Genomic DNA, 25891 nt, shown 5'->3' on the forward strand with positions numbered 1-25891 from the left:
AATCCCAGCATACGAGAGGAAGGAAATCGAACAAAACAGGAACAAGGGTGGGGTGGAGTTAAACAAGCCAAACAGGACAACAAATTAGAAGATGCCGTAGCCGCTGCCAAGTTCCGCTGTGCCAAAAGGAAAGAATCTGCCCCAGGAGTCAGGTGTGACTGCAGGCATTTGGAAGGATGAATGAATTCTTCAGCATGCTTTAGGAACTGAGGCTCCCTAAAATAGCCTTCTGTCCCCTCCGCATCACTTCCTCACCCCTCAAATTAAACAGCAGCCAACAATGATGTGAACCATGAGTGCAGCTCGGAGGTACGTACGCTTGTAGAGGAAAGAGGGTGGAGTCAGGGGTGAAATTCAAGGTTGATGTTTCATTAGTTTCTTCCCAGCATCTGTGGGTCTTGGGGTTGCAGACCAAGGCCAAATGTTCCCTTTGAGCATTCTAGGCTGGGTGACTATTATTTGCATTCACGCAGGGGTTGGGGACAGCAGGCTGGCTGGAGAGTGTGTCCTTTGATTTGCAAGATTTGGGAGGCTTCTTCCAGGTGGCTTTGGAAATCCAGCCCTATAGAATGCCACTCTGTTCCTACTGATATCTTCAGGAGTCATTCAACACCCCCTGCTTGAAACCTATCAATGATTTTCCACCGCTCTGGGACAAAGGTTATGATTCTTCATGACCCATATGATCCTACCTTCTCTCTAGCTTCACTTTATCCATGCTTCTCCTTGTTCTCTGAACTACACCTCACTGATGCTCTTTTAAGTGTTAATTCCTTCTACCACAGGGCCTTTGCATATGCTATGTCCATTGTCTAGACCTCATTTCACAGTTCAACTGAACTAACTCCTGTTTGTTTTTCCAATCTCAACTCAGCTGTCTCCTCCTCAGGGATGCCTTTTCCAGGACCAATTTCTCCATTACACACAGCAGGTACTGTGTGTTGGGTCCACGATACCTTTAGGCGCCATGACAAAAAATGCTTAATTTCTTTAAAAATCAGAAGAACAAAGTGACTATAATAACGACTATACAATGATGAATCTAGCCTGGATTTATACTAATGCAGTTGTAAAAGGTAATTTTTTTTTTAAATGAGAAAAAGGCCCACCAAGGCATGAATAACCGCACCCTAGCCCTCTCAACCTCCCAGCAGCACTGGCCAGGTCTTCCCATCAAATGCTTTCCTTGTGTCCTGAACTCTTCCATCAACATACTTGTCGCAGTTGTCATTAAGTACATGTCCTCTAAACTACAAGCTCCTTGAGAGCAAGGACCACATCAGACAAGCCTCCAGCCGGCATCATAACACAGTGCCTGGCTCGTCACACATGCTCAGTAGACATCGCTGCAGGTGTGGCTGAGCTGAGGCAGTCCACCTGCATGGCTCAGCCACGTTCTAGGGAAGAACACTGACTCGATCTGCTTTGAACCACCTGGCTAGCTGGCAGGTCCAAGGGCAAAGGACAGGACGGGAAGCGAGAGGAAAGACTCGCAGTGGACATGGGGGAAGCAACAGTGCCAAACTTCTCCCCTTGGGGAGCAGCGCGGGAGGGGCAGCAGAGACGGAGCATAAACAAACATTTCCTTGTCTGGTAGGTCATTTTGTAATTATGTGCAGGTCAAGCACTTCAGACTCCCGGAAGTCAGACAATATCTGCTTCCAGAGGCCATTAATGGTCAAGGGCTCCCGGAGTGAAGAGGGACTTTCATTAGAAGGTCTTGTCCTATTCAGGCAGGAAGCGTGCTAAGTGACAGTCCGGAGCGAAACAACGGAGCAGGCAATAAGCCGTAGGAAGGGGTGCTGACCTCAGAGTTCAGAGAAGAGGAGGGGGAACAAAAACATATGAACTCGGGAGATAGGCCAAGTGCGGTCTGAAGTCCTGGGCAAGGCGCTGGGGGGCAGGGAGGGGTGACAAATGGTTTTGACTCTATGCTCCTGGGGAGGGAGGTTGGCAAGAGGGATGGAGAGAGGTGCCTTTCTCCACAGGACACCCTCCACGGAGGGAAAACGTGCAGCCAGTGAGACAGAGGACAACAGGAGGCCACTAAGAGGGAGCAGATGAGGCTGCTGTCAGAAGTGGGGCTTGTCTTGTTCCCTGGCTCCCCTCCTTCACTCTCGCTCACAGAGATGGCGCGGGCTTTCGGTTCACGCTCACGGCCGGGTTGCAGTGCTTTTTGCAGTGCTCTGGGAGGGATGGGGTTGAGGATGAAGAGAGAGAAGGCGAGGCCTGACACACAGTCAAAAAGAAAACTTAACCCCTCCCCCCCCACACACAAAACCCCCAACTGGCAGCAAACAGGATGGACCTGTGGCCGCATGCCAAGATCCTTTGGGTTCACATGTGACTCGGGCCTGGTGGCACGGCGGCCCCAGCTTCCCCTCACAGGAACTGGGCAGATTATGGGAAGAGGCACCAGCATTCTTAAAATTCCCCTGTCCTCACAGACCTAAAATTAACCTGACTGTTTATAGTGCTAGATATGGATCTGGAACACAATATTAGTAAATAACATAATAATGGTCCAGTGACCCAATATCTGAACTGCAGTTATGTTTGCCTATGGCAATCAACTGCCAATGCAGTTCCCAGGTCACAAGTATCGTTGCTGTCCTTCGTATTTGAGGATAACAGTGACTGATACTGTCCCTGTGTGGGGCAAAGGTCACCAAAAGAATGAATCATACAATCTTTTTCTTTAAACAGCTTTTGGAGCTATCGTTCACATGCCATATAATTCAATGGTTTTTGGTATATTCACAGGGTTGTGCAACCATCACCACAATCTAATTTTAGAACGTTTTTGTCTCCCCTAAAAGAAACCCCATACCAACAGCAGTTAAACCCAAGTTCCCCTTTCCTCCAACCCCTGGAAACCGCTACTCTCCTTTCTGTCTCGTTGGCTTTGCTTCTACACACTTCATGTAAACAGAGCCACACAATGTGGTCTTCTGGAGCTGGCTGCTTAGCGTGCAGCTTAGCGTGATGTTTTCAAGGTCCATCCACGTTGGAGCACTGCTCAGTGCCACATCATTCTCACTGCTAAACATGCTGTTGTAGGGATACGCCACATTTTGCTTATCCATTCAACACGGGTGGACATTTGGGCGGTTTCCTTCCACCTCTGGGCTGTTGTGAATAGTGCTGGTAGGAACATGGGTGCACTCAACCAGGTAACATTAAAAATTGCAACTGTACTAATTTGCCCATGACTTCAAACCTTGTGTATCTTTCTTTGGGCATAAGAGTATATGAACACATACTTTACTTTCAATCTTATCTTTTCCAAAAAGGCAGTTTTCGGAGGGATCGTGGTAGCCTATGGGTTGGAACAGGGGACTTCGTGAAAAAACAATACTTTAACGACTTGGACAAATGAAACTGCTGAGCTAGGCAGTCTTTTTAATGTGACAACTCTGTAATGTGTGTTAATTTGCACCTATGCACTCTTGCGGGACAGGCCACACGCAAAGGTTGCAAACCTGGGACCTAGAAGTCAGATCCATCCCCACAGACATGCCGTGGTGGGCCAGCATATTATATTCACATTATCTTACCCAGCACTAAAACAAAGGATAAAAATCTTAAAGTAATAATAATAAATACTTCTGAAAAATCAAAAATCTTGATTTCTGCCATCTCTTGAAGATGTAGGAGCTCTAGCCCCATGAGAGCTGCCCTTTGAGATGGGCTACCCTCTCTCGGTTGCCAAGACCCCACAGCCCCCTGCCATCCCCCTGGTTCTGAGGCTCGGTGGTCAGTTATCATTCACAACCAGTTCTCTGCATCCAGGCCTCCACCAAACATGAGAAAATCTAGCTGAGCGAGTTTCGGGACAAATGGGGAAAGCATTTCTTTGTGGAACAGAAAGGATGAATGATTTAACAAGCACAGCCACATACCTACTACTTACAGACATATTGTGCCTCTCTTCTGAATGATGCCTGTCTATCCTCTCCCTACAGGTGCTGGCGTTTGCAGGCCTTGGCCTACACTCTTCCCAGGTGTATTTGCAGCCTCTCTCCTATCAGAGTGGATCTCCATGTTCTTTGAGGACCATCCCTGAAACTTCTGTAATAGCCACCTTCCCCCTGGTTCCCTACAGCACCTACTATAGGACTATTGACCAAAGATGCCTCGATATGTGACAAGCTGTCAATTCCAATGAAATCTTTGAAGATGATAACAGGTACTTTTATGAAGCACTTGCTGTGTACCTGGCTCTGTTCTAAGCTCCTAGCTACTCAGGTACTTAGGTCCTTAGGTTTTCACCTAACCCACGAAGTGACAAGCAAAGTATGTAAGTTGCCCAAAGTCACCCAGTAAATGGTGGAGCTGGGGTTTGAAGTCAGGTGGTCAGATTCTAGAACCCGTCCTTTCAATCACTAGCCTACATGCCATTCTAGATTGATTTGTCTTTGGTGTAAGATCTCTTTTTTAACCGAGTGGGAGAAACTGAGGCATGAAAGAGACCCAAGTCTCACCCAGGATCAAATAAAACCTGAGTGCCCAGGACTTTATTCCAAATGAACTAGAAGCGAATTCCCCAGTCTGTTTTATGTAGGTACCTGATGCTACCTGACAGAGACCTTCCCATTCCAAACCCATCTTTATTTTTCCAAGTGTCCAAGATTTGGGAATAGCAGTGAATGTTTTGGGGGATACAAGAACCTACTCAGAAAAAAATGTTTAGAAAGCTTCCTTTTCTCATTACAAGTTAAAAAAGAAAAACAAAACAAAACAAAACAAAACAAAAAAACCCTGAGCCCCACAAGGAAATCAACTGTAATTCTCACAACTTAAAGTCATTACAGACTGGACACATCTAAGACATAGTAATAGTAGCAAAGAGGTGGCTGATAGTTTCAACTTCCCACCTGCAGAGCACTCTGGGGTTTGTCAAGTGCAATCATACCCATTTTTCCATTTATTCTAGAAACCTCTTGAAACAACTCATGGAGGTAGGTATTGTGATCACAGATGGGGACAGTGTGGCTCAGAAAGGTGAAGGAATGAGCTCAAGGTCCCAGAGACACATGCACCCCAGCAGCAGCAATAGTGGGGGGTGGAAATAGCTCATTCCATACAACAGGCCAGTTAGCAAACATGCTGGGGCCCAGGAGAAGCACTGCAATATGGAGACAAGTCAGACAGGCCTCTCTGCCTGTGATGATAGGGGCTCTGTCTTGGCTCACCCCCATGTCTCCAAGTGTCCCAGGCTGGTGGCTCTGGGTCCTAGCAGCCCCTGGCAGCCAAGGCCCTAGCTAGCTGCAGCACTGGCCCTCCCTTGGAGAGCGCTCCCTACCCAGCCTCCTGCTAAGTGGCTGCCCCAGCCCCATGAAGCCTGGGGTCTAAACAGGTTCCCCTCAAAGCCAAAAAATTAAGTTGGACCCCTCTATCACTCCTTATGTGAAAATAAATTCTAAATGGATTAATGTTCAATTAAAAAATTAAAGCCATAAAAAGGCTAGGGAGAAAAAAATTAGTCACTGAAAATATATATAATCATGGAGAGGAAAAGGCAAACACAAAACCCAAAGCCATAAAGAAAAGATTAATATATCTAACTATACAGAAATTAAAATCTCCTATATGGTGAAAAAAAATTACGAATGCAAACAACCTGAAAAATATTTGTAATGCATTTCTTTAGTATTCAAAGAGCTCTTATATATCTCTATAAAAAAGACAAAACCAAAACACAAAATGTACAAAGGACACGAAAACCAGTTCATAAAAGAAATATAAGTGGCCAATAAACACATGAAAAAATGCACTTATAATGCATGTGAATTAAAATGAGCCAGTTTTCCAGCAGTCAGATTGGCAAAGATTAAACAGGTTGATGATGCCCAGGATGGGTGAGGATGTGGGATCAGCATTTTCATGCATTCCTGGGCAGGCAAATTGGTGCAGCGATTTGGAGTCCAATATAGGGATATCTAGTGCAATTTTAAAGGATACATACCCAGGGACTAGCAAGTCCACTCCTAGTCATTTATTCTACAGAGACGTTGGCTCGAGCACTCCACAATGTACATATGAGGATGCCTCACCAGCAGTAGCATTTGTAGGAGACAAGTCACAACCAAATATCCACCAACGGGCAAATAATGAAGCCACTAAAATTAAGTATTCTCCAGCCACATAAAGGAAGAAAGACGTCAGTATGTGCTGATCTTGAAAGATCTCCAAAGAATGCAAACAAAACAAAACAACAAACAAACAAAACCAAGCAATAGCCAGGACACTGTCAGACTAGCCCTGACTACCAGTGGCATCTCCTCTCCTGTGTCATTCCAGTTCCAGCCCCAGGTCAGGGATAACTCACTACCTGAATGACCTTGGGTAAGTTATTCAATCTCTTTGTGCCTCAGTTACCTCCCCAGAGAATGGAGACCGCAACAGTTCCCCTCCCATAACATCCAACAAACGGAACAATGCCCAGAGAGCACTTAGAAGAATTCATGGTACCTGGTAAGCACTATCTAAATATTGAGCTTTTAAAAAATTGTTATCACAAGGTAAAAAAGCAAGAAGTGGAACAGCGTAGATAGCATGCTTTTGTTCTTCAAGGAAAAAGAGAAATAACACGTTCTAGTATCCGTCTGCGTGTACATCAACTATCTCTGCCTGAACACAAGGAAATGGTGACTTTGCAACATAACAGAGAGGCTGGGGGCAGCAGTGGGAGAGAGAAAAGCCCCCTGAATGTTGAACCATTCTATATATACATAAAAAACACAAAATTTCAGGAAAGTGGTACAAGAAATTGTTGCCAGTGGTTACGCTTGGGAGTGAGAAGACTTCTACTTTCCTTTTCTCGTGCCACTTAATTTTTTTTACGCTTATATGCCTATGTGAGCTTTATAGCACAAAACAGAAAAAGCATATCTGAGCTAAAAAAGATAAGGAAAGGAAAAAGGCTTCCTTCCCACCTCCCGTGCGAGCCTCGAGCAGCCTGCCATGCCAGAGGCTGGGCCAGAAGCGGGGCGGGCAGCACTTGAATCGGATAAGCAGCCGTGGTTCTGGGCTGCAATCTGGCACTAGGTGTTTCTCCAATCCATCTCCCCTAGGAAATGGAATCAATATCCACTTAAAAACCTCTGCTGGTTCCCCACTGCCTACAGGAAAAAAGTCCAAGCTCCACAACACAGCACGCAAAGTCCTTTGCAGTCAGTCCCCTCACACCTCTGCAGCCTCACCCTGCATGTTGGGAGTCATATCAAGCAGTGTGCCGCTGGGGGAACGTGCGGGGGGCGCGGGAAAAAAAAAAAAAAAAAAAAAAAAAAAAACGTGGGGGGGGGGGGGGCGGACCTGGGGGAAATCTCAGTTCACCACTCATTAGCCTTGACCTTGGCCAAGCAATGCAGTCTCTCCCAACACCACCTGAAGGACAAGGATCATACCACTTAGTCCTTGCAGGACGTTGGCGGATTCAACAAGGTGATGTACGTTAGAGCAGTGAACATACTGCCCCGTATATAATATGCCATATAATTATCCAATGATGCTGTTTGATGGCTCCAGAAACTTTTCTGTCACCTCTTTTGGTTTAGGTAAAGCTCTTCCTTCCACTCCTTAATCTCCTTTCTCCTTTTCTGCCTGGCAAACATCTCCTGAAGGCTTTCCTCATTCCCTCTTTGCATTTCCAAAGTCGATTCACTCGCCCCTGGTGGCACACACCGCTTTGCATTATAATCCTGCTACACGAGGACTTGGGCGGTGTCTTCATCATCACTCAGTGCAGATCTGGGCAGAGTAGGTGCTCAGTAAATGGTTCTGAACAAATACACTTGCTCGCCTACCCTCAGTGGACCTCCGGGCACGAACTTTATCATGTTCGTGTACAGAGGGGGCTTAACTGAGACACAGAAAATTCAAGGAAACAGACGAGGGCTGCGGTGGACTCCCAGCTCCCAGTGGCTGGTCTTTTGTCTATAAGAAAGTCGCACAGACCTTTGCCATGGGTTTCATAATGCTGTGCCATTTCTCACTTAGGAGACTTCCTTTTAATGCGAACCTGTTTGCATACAATGTAACCCCTGGGCACAATAACACGGCCTCCTCTTTCAAATGAAATGTTTACGATGAGATGGAGAGGCAACAGGAACCATTTTGCTTTCCAATTACCGATGCACGATGGGCGAAGGCACCAGCACCTGAGAAATATCAACCTTGCTCTCTTTCTGTCTGCAACCCCGGAAAATGTCAGAACAGATGTTTCCAAATTGTGTATAAAAAAAACCAAACCAACAATAAAGGGCTCCCTGGCTGGCCCCTATATGCCCAGCATCAGCCTAGTGCCGTTTGATGGCCGTGAGGGGAAACCCTTGAAACGAGACGCTTCACTTTGCTGTGTCTGCAACAGCCCAATGGGTGCAAGGGAGGGGTCCCAGGGCCCTGAGCCTGGGGATCGGGGAGGGAGGCATGGCTGGATCTGGGTTCCAGCTGTCAAACAGTGGAAGAAAGGGGGAGGAAGGAAGAAAGGGAAAGAGCAGGACAAGAAGGAAGCTGCATTTACTTAGCAGCTCCCCATGCGCCTAGCGCTGTGCTGGGGGGGGTTGTATATATGGTCTTGTTTCATCCCGACGTCCATGCTGTGAGACGGGTGTTCCCATTTTGCAGATGAGGAAACTAAGTCCAGAGTGGGACACACGTACAGACACGCAGGCAGCGGCAGTCAGAATTCCAGCCAGCTCTGTGGCAGCCCCAAAACCAGCCCTTTCAACAGTACCACCAGAAGCAGACAGGGCAGGGCTTCACTCTCTGCAACGAGGGGGCACTCTTCGGCTCCTCGCTCGCTACTCTGTCCAGGCGGTGCTAGGAGGAAAGCTGTTCCTAGAGAAGCTACATCCAAAGGCAGGAGGGAGGAAACGGTGCTGCCCCCTAGTGTTGGACTGACCACACACACACACCTCTGCATCTTAGGACAGCTCTTTCCCTCTCAGGCTGCCCTAGATATCCATGTGAATCAGATTTCAACTTCCTAATAACGGAGAGACACTCTGTCATTCACCCTGTCGCCCATGCAGAATTCTGGGGGTGACCCTGGTCCAGCAGCGCAAATAAAGAGGCCACGTCTGGATGTGCCAGGGAAGTCCTATATGCCCTGGGTTCTCGGAGTTAGCTGAACTAGATCTCAGGGCCCTCTTTCCTTTAAAAATATACAACCATCAACTTTACTGCAGCAGAAGCTCTGATCCCAAGCACATCTGTGCAACAACACAGTGTTCTGGGCAGGCACACACTGCCCCCACCCCTCTTAAAAGTCAGAATGACTCACCCACATAAGCAGGGCAGGCACTCCATGTTTGCTTGGGGCAGAGGCGGGGGGCAGCTTTCTCTGGTGGGGAAAAACCAAAGTTTATGTATAATTGATACAATATGTCATTTTTTGGATCAGATAAAAGATTTTCTGGTCTTCATCCTGCTTAAAGAGACTTTCTATAAATTTCTTTTTATAGAATAAGTGCTCAGTAATCAGAAAAGAATCCAATTCCAGATAAGCCCATGCTTTAAAACAGAATCTTGGACACCCTCCTCTCCCCCCAACATGGGATGGATCCCACCTTCGGAACACTCTGAATGCTCTGCATCTTTCTGGAAATTTCCCTAACCCTTGTTTGCCTCACTTTCTCATATCTATAAAATGGAGCCATGCTAGCTACCATTCATGAAGAGATTTCAAGGAAATTTGAGGCTCTTAACGAAATGAAGATTTCGAGTATCCCAGACTTGGAATTCTCATTACAATAGCTTGTTTCACCTTCAAAGCACGATAGCATTAACAAGATCTGCCTAATTACATTGCAGACCAACAGCTTGCATTTGTTGCCTGCCTGTGACAGAAACTGGGGTGGTCATTTGTCAAAAACGTTCCCGTGCCCGAGAGATAGATACATAAACTTTCAGTCTTCTCTGATTATCAGTGAAGGTTTTGTGTGTGTGGTGTGTGTTTTAAAGGTCTAAATACTGGGTGCATGACAAAAGAATGGTTCCTCTTTGCAAGATGCCAGCTGTCATGGGTTTCCGAGCAAGATATTATTTCTGATAAATAGATATGGACAATAGATAATGTCTATATTAATATCACTAAAATGTGGTCCTCTCCTGTAGCTCACCCGAGACGAGGACAGCAGTGTATAAAGAGGCAGACGCCAGACAAGAGACTTTTTTCTTGTGACAGTTTGAGCTCCCCTGCTGCAATTAACTTTTTCTCCCCCTCCTTCTCCTCCTTCATCTCATGCAATGTGGTTCAGAAAAAGGGGGCCTGTATTTTCCTCCTGCTGATGGAAGTTGATTAGCAGTCAGGTGGAGTGATGCTCAGGGGACAACACAGCGGATTAATTAAATCACTTCTACTGGCTAAGTGGTGACACTTTGATTTATAGCAGAACTCACTCAACCAGACAGCAGCTTTTCTTGCATGCCGAAGGAAGAAGGGCCAAAGTGGCCACTGGTTGGAGGCCGAGGGCTTTGCAAACTTTAAAGACAAGCATTCCAGTCATTAAGGCAGAGGCCCCCGCTGGGCTCCTCTCTTGGGGCGGGGAGGCCTGTAGGCTCAGGAGAGGAACCAGAGAGAAGGGAGCAGCTGAGGCTGGCCCGCGAGCTGACGAGGAGCCGGAGGACCCGTTTCAGAACATACAGAACTCTGTTGCACCCCTGCAGAAAAGTGGGCTTCAAATGGCAGGATTTTCTCCATGCCTCCTGGGTTTAAGTAATCTTGATGCCCAACGTGGGGTTCGAACTCACGACTCCGAGATTGAGAGTCGCACGCTCCACTGACTGAGCCAGCAGGCGCCCCTCCAGGTCTGTTTTTACTGAACTGCTCATTGGTATCACACCTTGGTTCACCCTCAAGCAATAGCCCTGTGATGGTCCTATGGTATGGACTCAGGGGTGTCTGTGGCTCTTTCCCACTGCTGCACAAGGTCTTCTCGATGAGGAGCCCTCAGACCGAAATGCACACGACAGCTGTGCCTAATCCTATTTCCCTCTTTGCTTTGGCTGCTAAGAAGCTCAGAGCTGAACATGCAGCCCAACTGCATGCCCTCACACACATTCTGTGTATGCACTCTTTATGGATCCATGCCTACATCTCTCCCAACTCCCCTTTATCTGGAAAACTCCCATTTCTCTCATCTTGAAATATTTGGGGGGAAGCTGTCTCCAAGTTCCTCAGGAACAAGGCTGAATAGGATAGTAGTCAAAACCCTAGATTTTAGGACATACTGAGCAAGCCCTGGTTCTCGGATAACCTATTCTGAGTAGGGTGCTTGTTAAGATACAAATTCCTGAATCCCACGCCAGACTTTCTGACCCAAAACAGCTCAAGAAAGGACCCAGGAATCTTCATTTTTAACAGATTCTTTGAGCAATCCTGGAACTCACCAACATCCGAGAGCAATCATTTTAGAGTCAGACAGCCCTAAAACCCAATCTCAGTTCCACTAACTAATAGCATGTTAGGCCACTCAAGTTTCCTCATCTCACCAGGCTTCCTTTTCTCAACCATCAGACGGCACTGGTGAGAATTAAACTAGACGTCTGTACGAAAGTCAACACCTAGCAGGGTTGACAAGCAACCTGTAAGATTCAATGCATGGTAGACAGCCCAGATGTCCGTGGACAGATGCCTGGATGAACAGGGCATGGTATACATGCACGATGGAATACTATTCAGTCTTACGAAGGAAGGACGTTCTGACAGTCTTACGAAGGAAGGACGTTCTGCCTCCAGTGTGGATGAATCTTGAGGACATGATGCTAAATGAAAGAAATCACACACTGAAGGACAGATACTGTGTGATTCCAATTGTATGAGGTACCTGGAGTCATCAAGTCCATAAAGGCAGAAAGTGGAAGAGTGAGTGGCCGGGGCCGGGGGTGGGGGCAATGGGGAGTCAGTGTTTCATGGGGTCAAGAGTGTCAGTTTGGGAAGATGAAAAGTTCTGGAGATGGATGGTGGTGACGGCTGCGTAATATCGTGAATGGACTGAATGCCAGTGTACATTTTAAAATGGCTAAAATGGTAAATTTTATGTTAAGTATATTGTACTGCAATAAAAAATTAAAAAAAAAAAAAACACACAACCACCACCACCNCTGAATGCCAGTGTACATTTTAAAATGGCTAAAATGGTAAATTTTATGTTAAGTATATTGTACTGCAATAAAAAATTAAAATTAAAATAAAAACACACAACCACCACCACCACCACCACCACCACCACCACACCAAATTAATTTTGGACGCCTCCGCCCCTCCGCCCCTTTGCCCCCTCATCACATCCTCTCCAGTCAATTTAGAGCAGAATGTGTGGCTGAGGCGCAGGGCAGGGGGAGAGAAAGGAGAAAGAAATGACAGGACCGGCCCTCTGCAGGCTCCTTCCTCACTCAGGAGTCCGAGAACTCCCCACAGTGCCACAGAACGCTTATCCCAGCCGAGAAGGAAGCTGACGTAACATCAAATATTAAAAGGGTAGAGGAACCAGCATAGTTTTCCATATAAATGACTCTATGAACATATATGAAGATTGCTTTTAAAATTCAAATATAATTATTTTTTAAAAGGCATCCTGTGCGCTGTCTCTCTCCCAACACTGACACTTCTGGGCTGTTGTCATGCTCCAGTGAGGTGCCTGCTGGCAGCCGGCCCAAAGCACTTTGTAACATGCCCTCCAGATTCTACGTGAAAACTGATCAAAGAATTGGCACCGGCAAAGACAGGACTGAAATCAGCTCTCAAAGGGGTGGGGCTGGGCTATTGTCCCTCTTTGTGGGAACAGCTGCTTAACGGGGAATTGGAGCTGCGTGATTATAATATGCATACGGACTGCTCTGTTAACAGAAGCTGGCTTAAAGTACTCCAGGGGCCTCCACCTTGCATTTTGGCAAAGGGCTCTGCGAGGATGCTGTGTCAAACCTTTTTGAAAATGTCTCCTTGACACGCAGGGTGAGTAAGGGCGCCTGTGAATCTCATTACGGCCCCACACCTCCCTCTGCTGTTCTGCTCCCTTCTCTTGGCTGCTGGAGGGTCATCTCGCCCCCAGTCTCATCAGGACAGAGGGGACGCACGGAAGGTGTGGGGCTGGTTACCTGAGTGGACCGGGAGCCAGCCCCTGCGCCCTATGGGGAAGGATCATCTGACTGTCTGCAGGTGTGCCGACTCCCCAGGGGGCCCGGGGCAGTGTTTCACCCAAGTCCTTATGAGTACACTGCACCTCTGGGCAATTAGCCTTCAGGGTGCCTGGTGTGGCACTACAGCACTGGCGGCTCCTGAGTGGAAAAGGAAACAGGCTGTCTCAGCCCTGGGGGCCAGGAGGAGCCCGGGGGACACACCAGACCTCTGGCTCCCTAGCCCACCGGAATAGAATGAACTGCCAAAGCGTTAGAGGCGGTGCTGGGCTCCTGCCGGGTCCTTATCTGACATAATCCTTCACCAGTGGAGGAAACTGCTCATCAGGAAGGTTAAAGCAATTTCACCAAGGTCTCAGAGCTGGAAGGCAGAGAGGCTGGGACACCCCCCGCCCCGCCTGACTCCCTGGCCTTTTGTTTCGTGGGTTGGTTTTGTTTTTAACTGCACCCACCCAAAGGAAACGGATATGTTCCTTTTTCTAGGGGGGGAAGTTGGCTGCTCCCAAAGCCCGGCCCTGCCCCGGTTCAGGACGATTTCACCACCTCTTCTGCCCGTTGGCAGCTAAAAGGCCCCCCGGCCTCCATCTCTACTCACAGTGACTGTGAGTAGACACGCAGGGAGAGGGGGAGGAGGGAACAGTTTTAAAAATGAATATATGCATGTGTCTCTCCTGCTAATCACCGGAATGCATTTTCAGGAGAGGTGAGCAGAGGGATTAGCTGCAGGACTCCCATTAATGCTAACTTTATTTCAGTAATGAGGTGCCAAGGCATGGAACAATCACGGTGGCTAATACAGTGTAATCACAGTGATGAGACGCGCATGCTGGGAAGGGAGGGAGAGGGGGTGATAGTCAGGACGCCTGACACGGCAAGGCAGCAGGAGCAAAAGGGAGGAGGCAGGTGAGCCAGGCCACGGGCTGAGCCAGCCAAATGGGAACCTAGATAAGGAGCGGATAATAAGGGCAACTCGAACATGGACATCAGCCAGGCCAGGTGCGGAGCGCTGCTCACCTCACTGAATCCTCACAAAGAATCAGAGCGCTAGGCATTATTCCCATTGTACAGATCAGCAAACTGAGTTTTAACACTCTGTCCAAAGTCATACGAGTGGAGAAACCTGCCTGCAGTCCGATTTCTCTAGAACATGACACTTTACAGTACCCCACCTCGGCTGGAGAGAGAGCGTGGGGACATGACGTGCAAACGGCAGGAGCTGCAAGGGCAGCACAGCACGGGTTAGGGAGAGAAGCAGTTCGGCAAGTGGGCCCAGCCCCCAGCACTGGTGCGCACCTGTGTTCCCGGGGCTCAGCACACTCCATCACAGCTGTCCCTTCGGATGTCTTAGTGATGTGGGAGAGGGGATGAAGGGAGGAAATCAACTTCATCAGTCAAGCTCTAGCGACTACCTACAGCCACAAAGGAAATCCCCAACGCACCCACAAATGGAAGTTAGAATGTTCTCTGGATCTCTGGACCACCCGACTCCTTCAGTCTGCAAACGCTTGCAGGCTAGGGGCAGTTCCCTCTTCACAGAGCCTTGTGTCTCCCCAAGTGTGCTCCACAGGCAACCTGGGTGCCCGCGGGAAACAGTTTCCCACCTTTGCCTCTCACCTGCCTGGTAAGCACTTCGGGGAGGGGCCCCAGAGCTGCCCTTTCCCAAGATCCCTAGCCTAGCTTTCCTGAAAGTTTCTCTGTGCTTTAAGGACTTTGCAGGCACCCAGGGCACAGAATTTCGATGTCTAGGACCAGTGAAACACACTGTGTAGGCCCAGTTCTGCCCCAAATCCATGACCCCAGTGCCCCACTGGTTGTTTAGTACAAATTTCACAACATTCGACAACTCTACTAAGCACCGACTCTGCACCAAGCTCTACTCTGTGCCCTGGAAGGATAGCACAGCACAGCACAAATCTAAGTCTCTGCTTTCTTCATAAAGCTTGCCTTCCCGTGAAGAAAACAAACAGACTGGACGTCCTATCTGAGAGTCCTGTGAAGAAAAATAAAGCAGGAGGAGAAGACCAGTGGTTCTCAGCCAGGGCAATGTCTCCCCTCAGGGGACACTGGCAATGTCCGGAGACATTTTTACATTTTTCGTTGTTGCAGTTGGCTGGGTGGGGGCAGCCTGGGGAAGCTGCTCTACATTCTACAAGGCTCAGGACAGCCCCCCACCACAAGCAATTGTCCTGCCCCAAATGTCACTAATGCCAAGGCTGAGGATCCCTGGCCCAGAGAAGACAGAGCTGTGTTCTTCTAGATGGGGTCAGGGCAGGCCTCTGGAGAGGGACATCTGAGCAGAGATTGGGGGAGTGAAAGACGTCTGTGGGGAGAGGGGACAGGTGCAGAGGTGGGATAGGCGTACACATGTGGGGCACACTGCCAGGGAGAAGGAGGATTTCCACATAAGTGCCATGGAGCCAGGGGTTCCAGCAGGACTAGGAGATCTCTCACTGTCCTTTCCCATGGCTCCCTTTGGCCGCTGGGTGGAGAACGGTAGGTGGGGGGGGGCAAGGGGAAACAGGGTGCCGTTGGGAGGCTAGACATGCAGTGTGTCTAGACAAGATGTGGGGGCTTGAACGAGAGCAAGAGAGGCTGAACGGCAAGAAGAGGTCAGTTCACAACATGCGGTCAAGGTAGGGCTGCCTTTGGGGTTTGCCAGTGGATGAGATGAGGGTGTGAGACAGAGGGAAGAGTCAGGAGTGACGTCTGGAGCTCACTTTCCATTGGGTCTCTGCTCCAAAGGTCTCCCTGAAAAACAGAACCCCTAGCCCTCCCCTTAACCCAATGCTTCTCAATGAGGGGCTACTGTCCCCTGGAGGGACATGAGGCCACATGTGGAGACAGTTTCTGGTCATCACCACTGGGAAAGAGGGCTGATACTGGTATCGGGGTGGGTAGAGGTCGGGGATGCTGGTCAGCACCCTACAAAGCATGGGATAGCCCCCTCACCCGCAACACATGCTCACAGACTCAGTGGGGCCCAAAAGTCCACAGTGCTGAGGCTGAGGACCCCTGACCTGACCCCCACCCTCACCCCCTGCCGCCTCCTCTCACACAGGCTGGCCTGACCAGTTCAGCAGGGACTTCATCAGAGTCGGGAGATTCCAAATCAATGCACGTCGGTGGCTAAGGTCCGTATTAACTACATCTCACTTGCTTCTGATGGTGACACAGATCAGATGCTGCTGCTGTAGCCGCTGCCACCGCATGAAACAGGAATGTCGGAAAGCACCTTCATTACCCAGCTGTTAAGAGCGGCGGAGCATGCATACATCTCTCCTGGACTAGGGTACCTGAGCGCCAGCCCTGCTCTGTGGTGAAGGGACTGCCAGCCGCCTCCCGTCTGTAACCTTGACACGCCAGGGCAGGGCCTCTGGGGCACAAGCCAAAAATCCCAAAGGCAATGTCGGCAGCAACACACGGATGGGTTAATTTGTTTCATGTCCCCGTCGCCACTGAGCTCTCTTGGAAAACACACACACACACACACACACACACACACACAAAACCCTCCATTTACGGGGTTTAATATCCCAGCTGCTAGGAACCAGATTAGGCAGAAGGAAGAAAATGTGACGTCGATGCAGAGATCCATTTATACTCAGTTATGTTTGCTTAAAAACCGGTTTTTGATCTGCAGGTTATTCTTGCTGGCTTGGACCTCGAGCAACAAAATATCACACTTCCAGGTGGTATCTTTAAGGAAAGCTAATTAGGATTCTTGGCACTTGTAGCACGAAACATTTTACAATTTTCTTCAAAGCAATTTGCCAACATTAGCTAATTAAAACACCCAGCCTTCCGTTGAGGGACAATGGGAAGACAGTAGAATCTTCATTTCTCAGCATCTGCTGTAGGTTTAAAACTCCAAATTCCTGTTGCTTCCACTCAGTTGACGTCCTTCTCTCTGAAGGTGGCCTTTCATGATTTTAACATTTCCGGGAGCACTGAGGAAAACAGTCTAGCTTTTCTAGCACCTTGTCTCTAAAATAAGGGACAAAACTAAGAAAGGAGTTGGAGTAATTAACGTGGTCCTCTAAGCCAGAGGTCCGCAACCTCTGGCCTACAGGCTGAACCTGGCCCTCAACCTGTCTCTGTAAATAAAGCTTTATTGTAACACAGCCATGTTCATTGGTATACATACTACCTGCTGCAACGGCAGAGTTTAAGCAGTTGCAACAGAGATCATACAACCTTCAAAGCTGAAAATATTTACTATCTGGCTCTTTACAGAAGAAGTTTGCTGACCACTGTACTTCATCATCTCTTCACATCTGCCGAACCACAGTCTTCCAACCATGATGGGGCATCCGTCCACCTCCAGGGGTCTATGCCATCAACAAGATTTCCGTGACTCAGCACTCTAGGCCAAAACACAAGAACCAGCAAACACACACGAGGAAGAAAACCTTCTCCATACTCCCACCGCAGACTGACTCAAGGGCAATGTTCAACCATGACATGTGCATGTTGTCAGCAAAAGGTGGGTGAGAGCCCGAGAAAAAGTGCAGACTACCTTCATTTTAAGTCACATCAGGCCTAACGCCACTGCATCATAGGTTGAGGGACCATGTGGAAGAGAAGATGGAGAGGTTGGGTCTGAATCCTACTTTCCCATTCCCCATTGGTTCTTGGTTTGGCAGCTGCCTCTCCCATAGCCTCATTATAGTTACTAGCATTAAACCCCAAATGAAAGTTTTGTTTTTTAAAAAGGGAATCTGAATTTACTCCCCAATGTAAAAGTAAGAATTGGAAATGTCAAAATCCAATAGAATCTTTCTTTTATTTCGTTTTCGTAAGAACAGCAGGATGAGTCCTCCTTCTGCAATTTTTCCTAAACTTTTCTCCCTCCCCAGTCCTCATCACCCAGTCTGAAAATTCCACGCTGAGAAGTCATTCTCCTCTATCGGGCATCGCCCACTGGGGGAGGCCTCTTCCAAATGCAGGGAGCGCAATAATCACCAAGAGAAGCAACTTCATCTGGGTCTCAGATAGAGTCTGAGGGCAGATGTCTGTGACTTGTTGGTTTGGGGATGGCAGGGATGTTTCTAGATGTCCCCTTATATTTTTCTCCCCGTCCTGGTGGCACATTTGCCTCTATCCATTTATGTGGAGTAGCTTGAAGGGTCCTTATTCATCCAGGACAAAGTTGTTTCAAGAGAGTGTTGGAAAAACTCTGATGCTTGCCACACTCCCAGCATCACCCTTGTTAGGAGGCCACTCTGCAAATCGATCCCTTGCAGAATGAGCTGGTAAAGGCGGGGCTGGGGACAGCCTGTAGCGAGTAGAAGTGCCCCATCGTTTCAAAATAAGGTAGAGGATGATGCACGTGGCCCACAAACCCACAGATCACCATTTGCGGGATCAGGATCTTGCAGGGTGGAACAGAATGGACTCCGGTGGACACATAATGTAAGGGCACCTACATGAGGAAACCACAGATTCCTGCAGATTTCAGCTCAGTTCAAATGCCTCAGTTCACATTTTGAATCCACTCAGCTACACTGCCCACCGGAAGCTTCCAAAGGCAAGAGGACTTAGTAGAAAGTCCTTTCACTAGCCTGAAAACCACACAATCATAGCAGCTCAGGGTTGGGAGATGCAAATGAGTATTTGTTGAACACGGTGTTTGCAAGAAACTTTACATACATCATCAATATAATCCACCCCCCCCCAAAAAACAACTGTGAGGAAGGTTTTATTGTGTCTCTTTTGCAAAGAAGGAAACCAAGCTCAGAAAGACTAAGTATTAGCATAAAATGATGCTACTAGACAGAGGCAGGACTGGGGTTTGAGCCTGGGTCTACCTGGTGAGCCCAGCTCTCCGTACTGGATTTCTCTTCCTCTGTGAGGATCCCCAGTATAAACAATCCCCTAACCTCCTCACGCACCAGCCCTGTGCTAAGCTCTATTGTGCACATTTTAAAAACAACTTTATTGGGGCTTAATAGGTTATAAAATGCAAAACCATTTCAAGTGGTGTTCTGAGTGTATTCAGAGTTGTGCAACCATCCCCACAATCAACATGAGAATATTTTCATCACCCCAAAGAAACCCCATAACCCTTAGCAGTCACTCCTCATCTTCCCCCTTCCCTCCAGCCCCTGGCAACCACTAACCTGCCTTCTGTCTCTACAGACTGGCTTCCTCTGGGCATGTCATATGAATGGAATCATATAGTATGTGGCCTTTGTGTGGCTGGCTTCTTTCCCTTAGCGTCGTATTCTCAAGGTTCACCCACATCATAGAGTGTGTCGGTGCTTCATTCCTTTTTGGTATTCCATGTGGGCTAGACCATATTTTCTTTAACCATTCGTCTACTGATGAGTGTTCGGGTTGTTTCCACTTCTTGGCTGTTGTGAACAGTGCTGATAATGAATATTTGGGCAAATTTTTTTTACAAATCACATTTTTATACTCCCCTTATTAAAGGCAGAAAAACAAATGATAAACACATGTCCTCTCGCTGAACATTATAAATATTTATTGAAATAACTGTAGCATTTAGGACAGAAGAAGCAGCGAGGCATGGTGTAAAGCGGGTCAGGAGTTGGGATGCGGGAGCTTTTTTTTTCTCATTCCTTCAATAAATGCTTATTAAAGTAGAGTATACGACATTATACTCGGTACTAATGATTTCACACCCTGGCTGCTGTACAATTCATTTTTTTCACTTATTTATTATTTTTTTAGTTAGTTTGGGGGTGGAAAGAGGTAAAGAGAATCTTCAGCAGGTAAGCGGGCTCCACGCCTAGCGCAGAGCCCAATGTGAGGCTCAATCTCACCACCATGAGATCACGACATGAGCCGAAATCAAGAACCAGACACTCGGGGTGCCTGGGTGGCTCAGTCGTTAAGCGTCTGCCTTTGGCTCAGGGCGTGATCCCGGCATTCTGGGATCGAGCCCCACATCAGGCTCCTCCGCTATGAGCCTGCTTCTTCCTCTCCCACTCCCGCTTGTGTTCCCTCTCTAGCTGGCTGTCTATCTCTGTCAAATAAATAAATAAAAAATCTTAAAAAAAAAAAAAAAAGAATCAGACACTCAACTGACTGAGCCACCCAGGTGCCCCTTTATCATTCATTTTTAAAAATCAGGTTGTTGGGGCGCCTAGGTGGCACAGCGGGTTAAGCGTCTGCCTTCTGCTCAGGGCGTGATCCCGGCGTTGTGGGATCGAGCCCCACATCAGGCTCCTCTGCTATGAGCCTGCTTCTCCTCTCCCACTTCCCCTGCTTGTGCTCCCTCTCTCACTGGCTGTCTCTATCTCTGTCAAATAAATAAAATCTTTAAAAAAAATAAAATAAAAATCAGGTTGTTGCCCATGCTGTTCTAGAAAACGGAAGTCTGTTATCTTTACAGGGCCTCACTGTTCCAATCTGCAAAGTGGGGGCAATATACCTGGGCAAGCAGGCAGAAGCAGGTATCACGACACACCTGAGAGGATTCTGGAGTGTCAGAGACTCAATAAACACAATGCTAACATCACCCATATGGAACAAAAAAGGTTCCTGTTCATCGCCCTTTCCTTGTCTGAGGTACACTACTGCTTCCTACCTGACATTTTTCAGGTACCAGGCGACGCCCACAGAACAACAACCGCACGAGCTTCCTTGCCTTGTAAAAACAGATTCCGTTTTAGTAAGGGGTTTAATATTTAAACACTACCTCCCAAGGTGGGAAGACCGTCAAAGCAACAGGGAGTAGGTAGGCCATGCGCGGTTAAGAGCCATCTTCTAGGTCCCGGCATCACACTTGCCCATCTCTGCCAGCAGATGGCGACGTGGTCCTGCAAGGGCGCCTTAATGCAACCTTTAGCAATGACAAGAGGACAGGGAATACCTGAAGCTGTGCCCCTTGGGGACTTGTGCTCCTTGCCAATGACTCTGCAGAGGTCTGAGCACAGCTGGACACATTCGTGGGGGAGAAAAACAGCATGTGGAACAATAAAGTGTTTATGAAGGCTATAGGATGGGATAAAATGTGGTCTGTGTTCTAACTGCAGTCATCCAAAGTACAGACGGGGGGGGGGGGGGAACGACATTTAAAACACATGACTTTATGCGAGTGAGAATCAAATAATTATCCCCTTATGTTACATCCGTTCCAAGGAGTATGATCCTGCATTAAAAATCAAGTGATATTAGATATGACACCAAAAGCACAAGCAATAAAAGTTAAATTGAACTTCATCAAAATTAAACTTTTATGCTTCAAAGGACACTATCAAGAAAGTGAAACGACAAGCCACAGAACAGGAAAAATACTTGCAAATCATATATCTGATAAGGAACTTAACATCAAAACTATATAAAGAACTCTATCAACTCAACAGTAAAAAGACAACCCAATTTAAAGACGAGACGATGAGGACGAACATCTCTCCAAAGAAGATACACATCATTAGCCGTCAGGGATACGCAAGCCAAAACCACAGTGGCTGTGATCGCTAAGATGAACAATTCCAAGTGCTGGAGAGGATGTGGAGGGATTAAATCCTAGTACACTGCTGGTGCGGCTGCAAAACGGTACAACTCCCTTGAAAAAAAAATACAGTAGAGTTCCTCAAGAGGTGAAACACAGAGCTCCCAAATGACCCAGAAATCCTATCCTAGGGATACACCCAAGGGAAGTGAAAACGTGTGTGCACATGAAACTTACACATGAATGCTCATAGCAGCCTTATACCTAAGGGCCAGAAAGTGGAGACAACCCAAACATCCACCAACTGAAGATCGGACAGGTGAATATGGTCTTTCTATACAATGGAATATTATTTAGCAATAATAATTATTGAATGAAGTTGACACATGCTACAACATGGGTAAATTCTGAAAATATGCTGAGTGAAAGAAGCTAGTTACAAAAGACTGCATACACATGAGTCTATTCATGTGGAACCTCTAGAATGGGTCAATCCATAGAGACAGAAAGCAGATGAATTGCTACCAGAGGCTGGGGGCAGAAAAAATGGGAGTGACTACAAATGGGCATGGGGCTTCTTTTTGGGGTGATAAAAATGTCTAAAATTGTGATGGGTACATAACTCTGTGAATACAGTAAAACCATTGAATTGTACACTTTAAGGTGGTGAATTGTATGGTAAGTAAATTATATCCTGATAAAATTGTTACAAAAGAACGATGAAGTGGTAGACTAACAGAGCCACTCCTATCACACTGATACGTGAAAAAGCAAAAGAACGAGGCTACTGGGCGGTACAACCCAGGGGTGGGGGGCAACATTCTCTTTGTCACCATGGGAATGACGCCCCCTAGAGTTGTGAAATGAAATGTGGAATTTCACCCATCCTCATGGATCCTGGCTACCTAACTCCACAGCCAGCCTGGCACGCACACCACTTTCTCTGCTTGGTCATCTCCAGTTCATACTTCAAAGCCCCATTCAAGGGCCATTCATTTGGCTACAAAATGGTAAAATATAAGATTCCAATCTTCTTTTTGTTAAATATATTATAATATGTAAGTGGGTATATGAAAACAGATGCACACCAAAGAACACTGGTTATCATAGAAGAATTGTGAAAGCTTTTATTCTCTTTTTTATACTGCCCTAATTTTCTATAATGCAGCGTATTACTTTGTAATTAGAAAAAATTACATAAATTTTGGGGGCGCCTGGGTGGCTCAGATGGTTAACCATCTGACTCTTGTTTTTGGGTCAGGTCATGATCTCAGGGTCATGAGATCGAGCCCCCGGTCAGGCTCCATGCTGGGCCTAGAGCCTCCTTAAGATTCACTCTCTCCGTCTCCCTCAGCCCGTCCCCTCTCCCCCTTCCCCTCCCCGCTCATGCTCTCTCTCTAAAAAGAAGAAAATTACCAAAATTAGAAAAAATGTACATATTTATAAACACGGCATTTTACTCTGTACGGCTGCCCTGCCCGCCTCACCCACAGAGCAGCACTTCCTTTATCCTCACGTTTATGATCCCGAATGGCAGACAGTGACATAACTGCCCATCTCTCACAACAGACCAGATTATCTGAAAGCAGAGACCATTTCTAATTCACCATTCTACCCAATATCCAAAAATGTCTGGTTTTGGTATGCTTGCTACACAATATATCTAAGTATCAGTCAGTTTTATCAGTCAGTATCCTCTGTCTAAAGCCCTACAAAAATCTCATCTTAGACTTTGCACTGAGGAAATGCTTTGCCTTTATCCCATTAATGGTTTGCATTAACATGAGGGATTATTTCTCTTTTTACCCTTGCTGCCAGGAAACTCAGCTGCCAGGAAACTCAAATGCATCAACTGTGTTATTCAACTGCATGTCTGCATTCTATTTTAAATTGGTCCTAATTTTATTATTATTTTATCAGTCAGTATTGTATATAAACATGTATTTCCTCAAATCCTTTTAGAAAGTAAACAAGCTATACAACTGTAGATCTGTGAATGAAGTAGGAATAAATAAATGCCTATGTGCTTCAAAAATCAAAGATTTTCTTTAAAAACCCGAAGTGACACTTTATCCTAAGGGTAAATCAATCCCTAAGGATGCTCAGGTACTACAGTCCGCACACCAGAGGCTCAGGATCCACTTGATTTTAAATGTCAGATGGCCATCTTACAGTTCTGTGGTCTCCCCAGCACCCCGCAGGCACCAAGAAAATCCCTGCAGGATGGATGGATGGCTAGGGCTGACAATCCAGTGTCAGCACCATTCAAGGGGGGACAAGTTTGACCCAGGCTCTCTCCACACGGCACTGGTGACACCGAGGGCCAGCTAAGTCTTTGTGGAGGGGGCTGTGCACTGTAGGATGCTGACCAGCCTCCCTGGCCTCTACTGCATGCCAAGAGGGCCTCCGTATACACACTTGTGAGCATCAGGTCTCCAAACCTTGGCAATGTCCCCTAGGGGGCAAAATGGCCCTCTGGTTCAACACCACTGGTTTCAGCCACCAGTCTGCGGGTCCTGGAGACTGCAGACTAGCATCCCAGAACACCAGGGCTGCAAGGATCCTCGTGCATGATACCATGTACCCCCTCTCACAGTGCGGCATCAGGCCCAGAAGGGAGGAGACACGCAGAGCCAGAACTCCAGTAGTGCAGCCAGGTCTTCCCCTGCCCCGAGCTGCCCTTTGGTTCCGCCTGTTAATGGAGCACTCACTTCCTTCAAGGGCTAGATCCGTCAGCTCGGGCCTCCAAAACAAAGCATCACAGACCAGGGGGCTCAAACAACAGAAATGTATTCTCTCACAGCTCTGGAGGCCAGAGGTCCAGGATCAAGGTGTCAGCAGGGCTTGGTTTCTCCTGTGGCCTTTCTCTCCCCGGCTGGTAAATGGCCACCTTCTTGCACCACTGGTCTCTCTCTCTTTTTATAAGGACACCAGTCCTATTAGATTAGAACCCACCTAACGGTCTCATTTTCACTTAATGACCTCTTTGAAGGCCTTCTCTCCAAATATTGTTACACTCAGAGGGACTTCTGTGTATGAATTATTGTGGGGCGGACACAATTCAGCCCAATCCAAGAACTCTGCTCAGTGGATATTAGGACCCAGTCCTCTCACTAGTGCCGACAGGGTACATTCTCCTTCAAATACATTCTTCAAAAACCCCTCCTGGCAGGGACCAGCGGTGAAAAGGTGAAACGTTTTTGCTTAAATCAAGAATGATCCAATCCTGAGGCCAAAGCGCACACTTCAGAGCAAACGCAAAGCAGTCCTCCCCCAGCACCTGCCTCTCACTTTAGTGCTCAGACCCAGTGCAGCATTTACTATACCACAGGGGCTAAAAGTCTACGTTCAAGAGCAAGAAAGATCTGGGTTCAACCACTATCTTGGTTTAAGCAACCAGGACATTCATGCACAGTATTTAACCTTTGGGTTCATTTCCTTAAAATGGGAGTAAACAGGCCTACCTACCTACCTCAGAGGAGTGGTTGTTAGGATTAAGTAAGAGGCCTTCGGCACCAGAAATGACTAGAAGAGGGTTGCTGTTATCACGATGTGCCAAGGTCACGTGCTGCCCACTGGGCCCACGCGCACCTTCCGGAGAGCTGGAGTTGGCATGCAGCTCCAGCATCTCAGTGTAGCCTCGAGCAAAACTTAACTCTGCATCAGAGACTTCCTCTAGAAAATGGAGACGAGAAAGAACACCTGCCTCAGAAGATGGGGCAGACACAGACCAGCACACTGTGAGTGCTTCCCAAGCGCTGTCCTCGCCTGCGTGAGAACGGTTAAGAGACCTATCTCCTCTCCTCTCTGAACGGGATAGCATGGGCACCAGCTTGCCTGGAGCCCTGTGCACAAAATGGACAGGACCCCAGAAGGAGCCCCGATGTGTCCTCGGCGGCAGATGGTTCTCCATCGACAGAAAGAGCTTCATTGTTTTAGGAGAGGGAGTCCATGCGGGCACAGGTCCCACAGTCGCTTGACGAGGAGTGTGCTGAGACAGAAAACCTATGGAATTGGTGCCACCAAGTGGCACAGAGAGCAATTGTTGCTGTCCGTGCCACCAGCACCTCATTCTCCTCTCCTCTCCACCCCTCTTCCTTCCACCGCTCCATCCTCTCCCCATCTGCCCTTGAAATGGCGCCCACGAGCACTGAGCATCCGTTTAACTAGGCGGCTGTCCTTGGGGGTCTGCAAAGGCTGCCGACAAGAGACAGGGCTTTGAGATTACATCTGACTCAACTCCACAGTTCCTCCCTGCACTAAATCAGGTCAATGAGCTTATTTGTGTCAAATAAATGAGCCCAGGCGACTCCTAAGCTGCTGCAAGACTAT

At 47.6% G+C, this 25891-nt stretch overlaps 1 long non-coding RNA gene across 1 annotated transcript; it reads left to right on the plus strand.

Moving 5' to 3' along the window:
• The first annotated feature begins 174 nt into the window (after positions 1-174).
• LOC117795185 lies at positions 175-17643 on the plus strand. Its single transcript, XR_004619041.1, has 4 exons — positions 175-309; positions 3966-4189; positions 6378-6477; positions 17374-17643. It is a non-coding gene; the product is annotated as an uncharacterized LOC117795185 (long non-coding RNA).
• The last annotated feature ends 8248 nt before the right edge of the window (positions 17644-25891 follow it).

This window comes from Ailuropoda melanoleuca, chromosome 12 (genome assembly GCF_002007445.2).
Source record: "Ailuropoda melanoleuca isolate Jingjing chromosome 12, ASM200744v2, whole genome shotgun sequence".
NCBI lineage: Eukaryota > Metazoa > Chordata > Mammalia > Carnivora > Ursidae > Ailuropoda > Ailuropoda melanoleuca.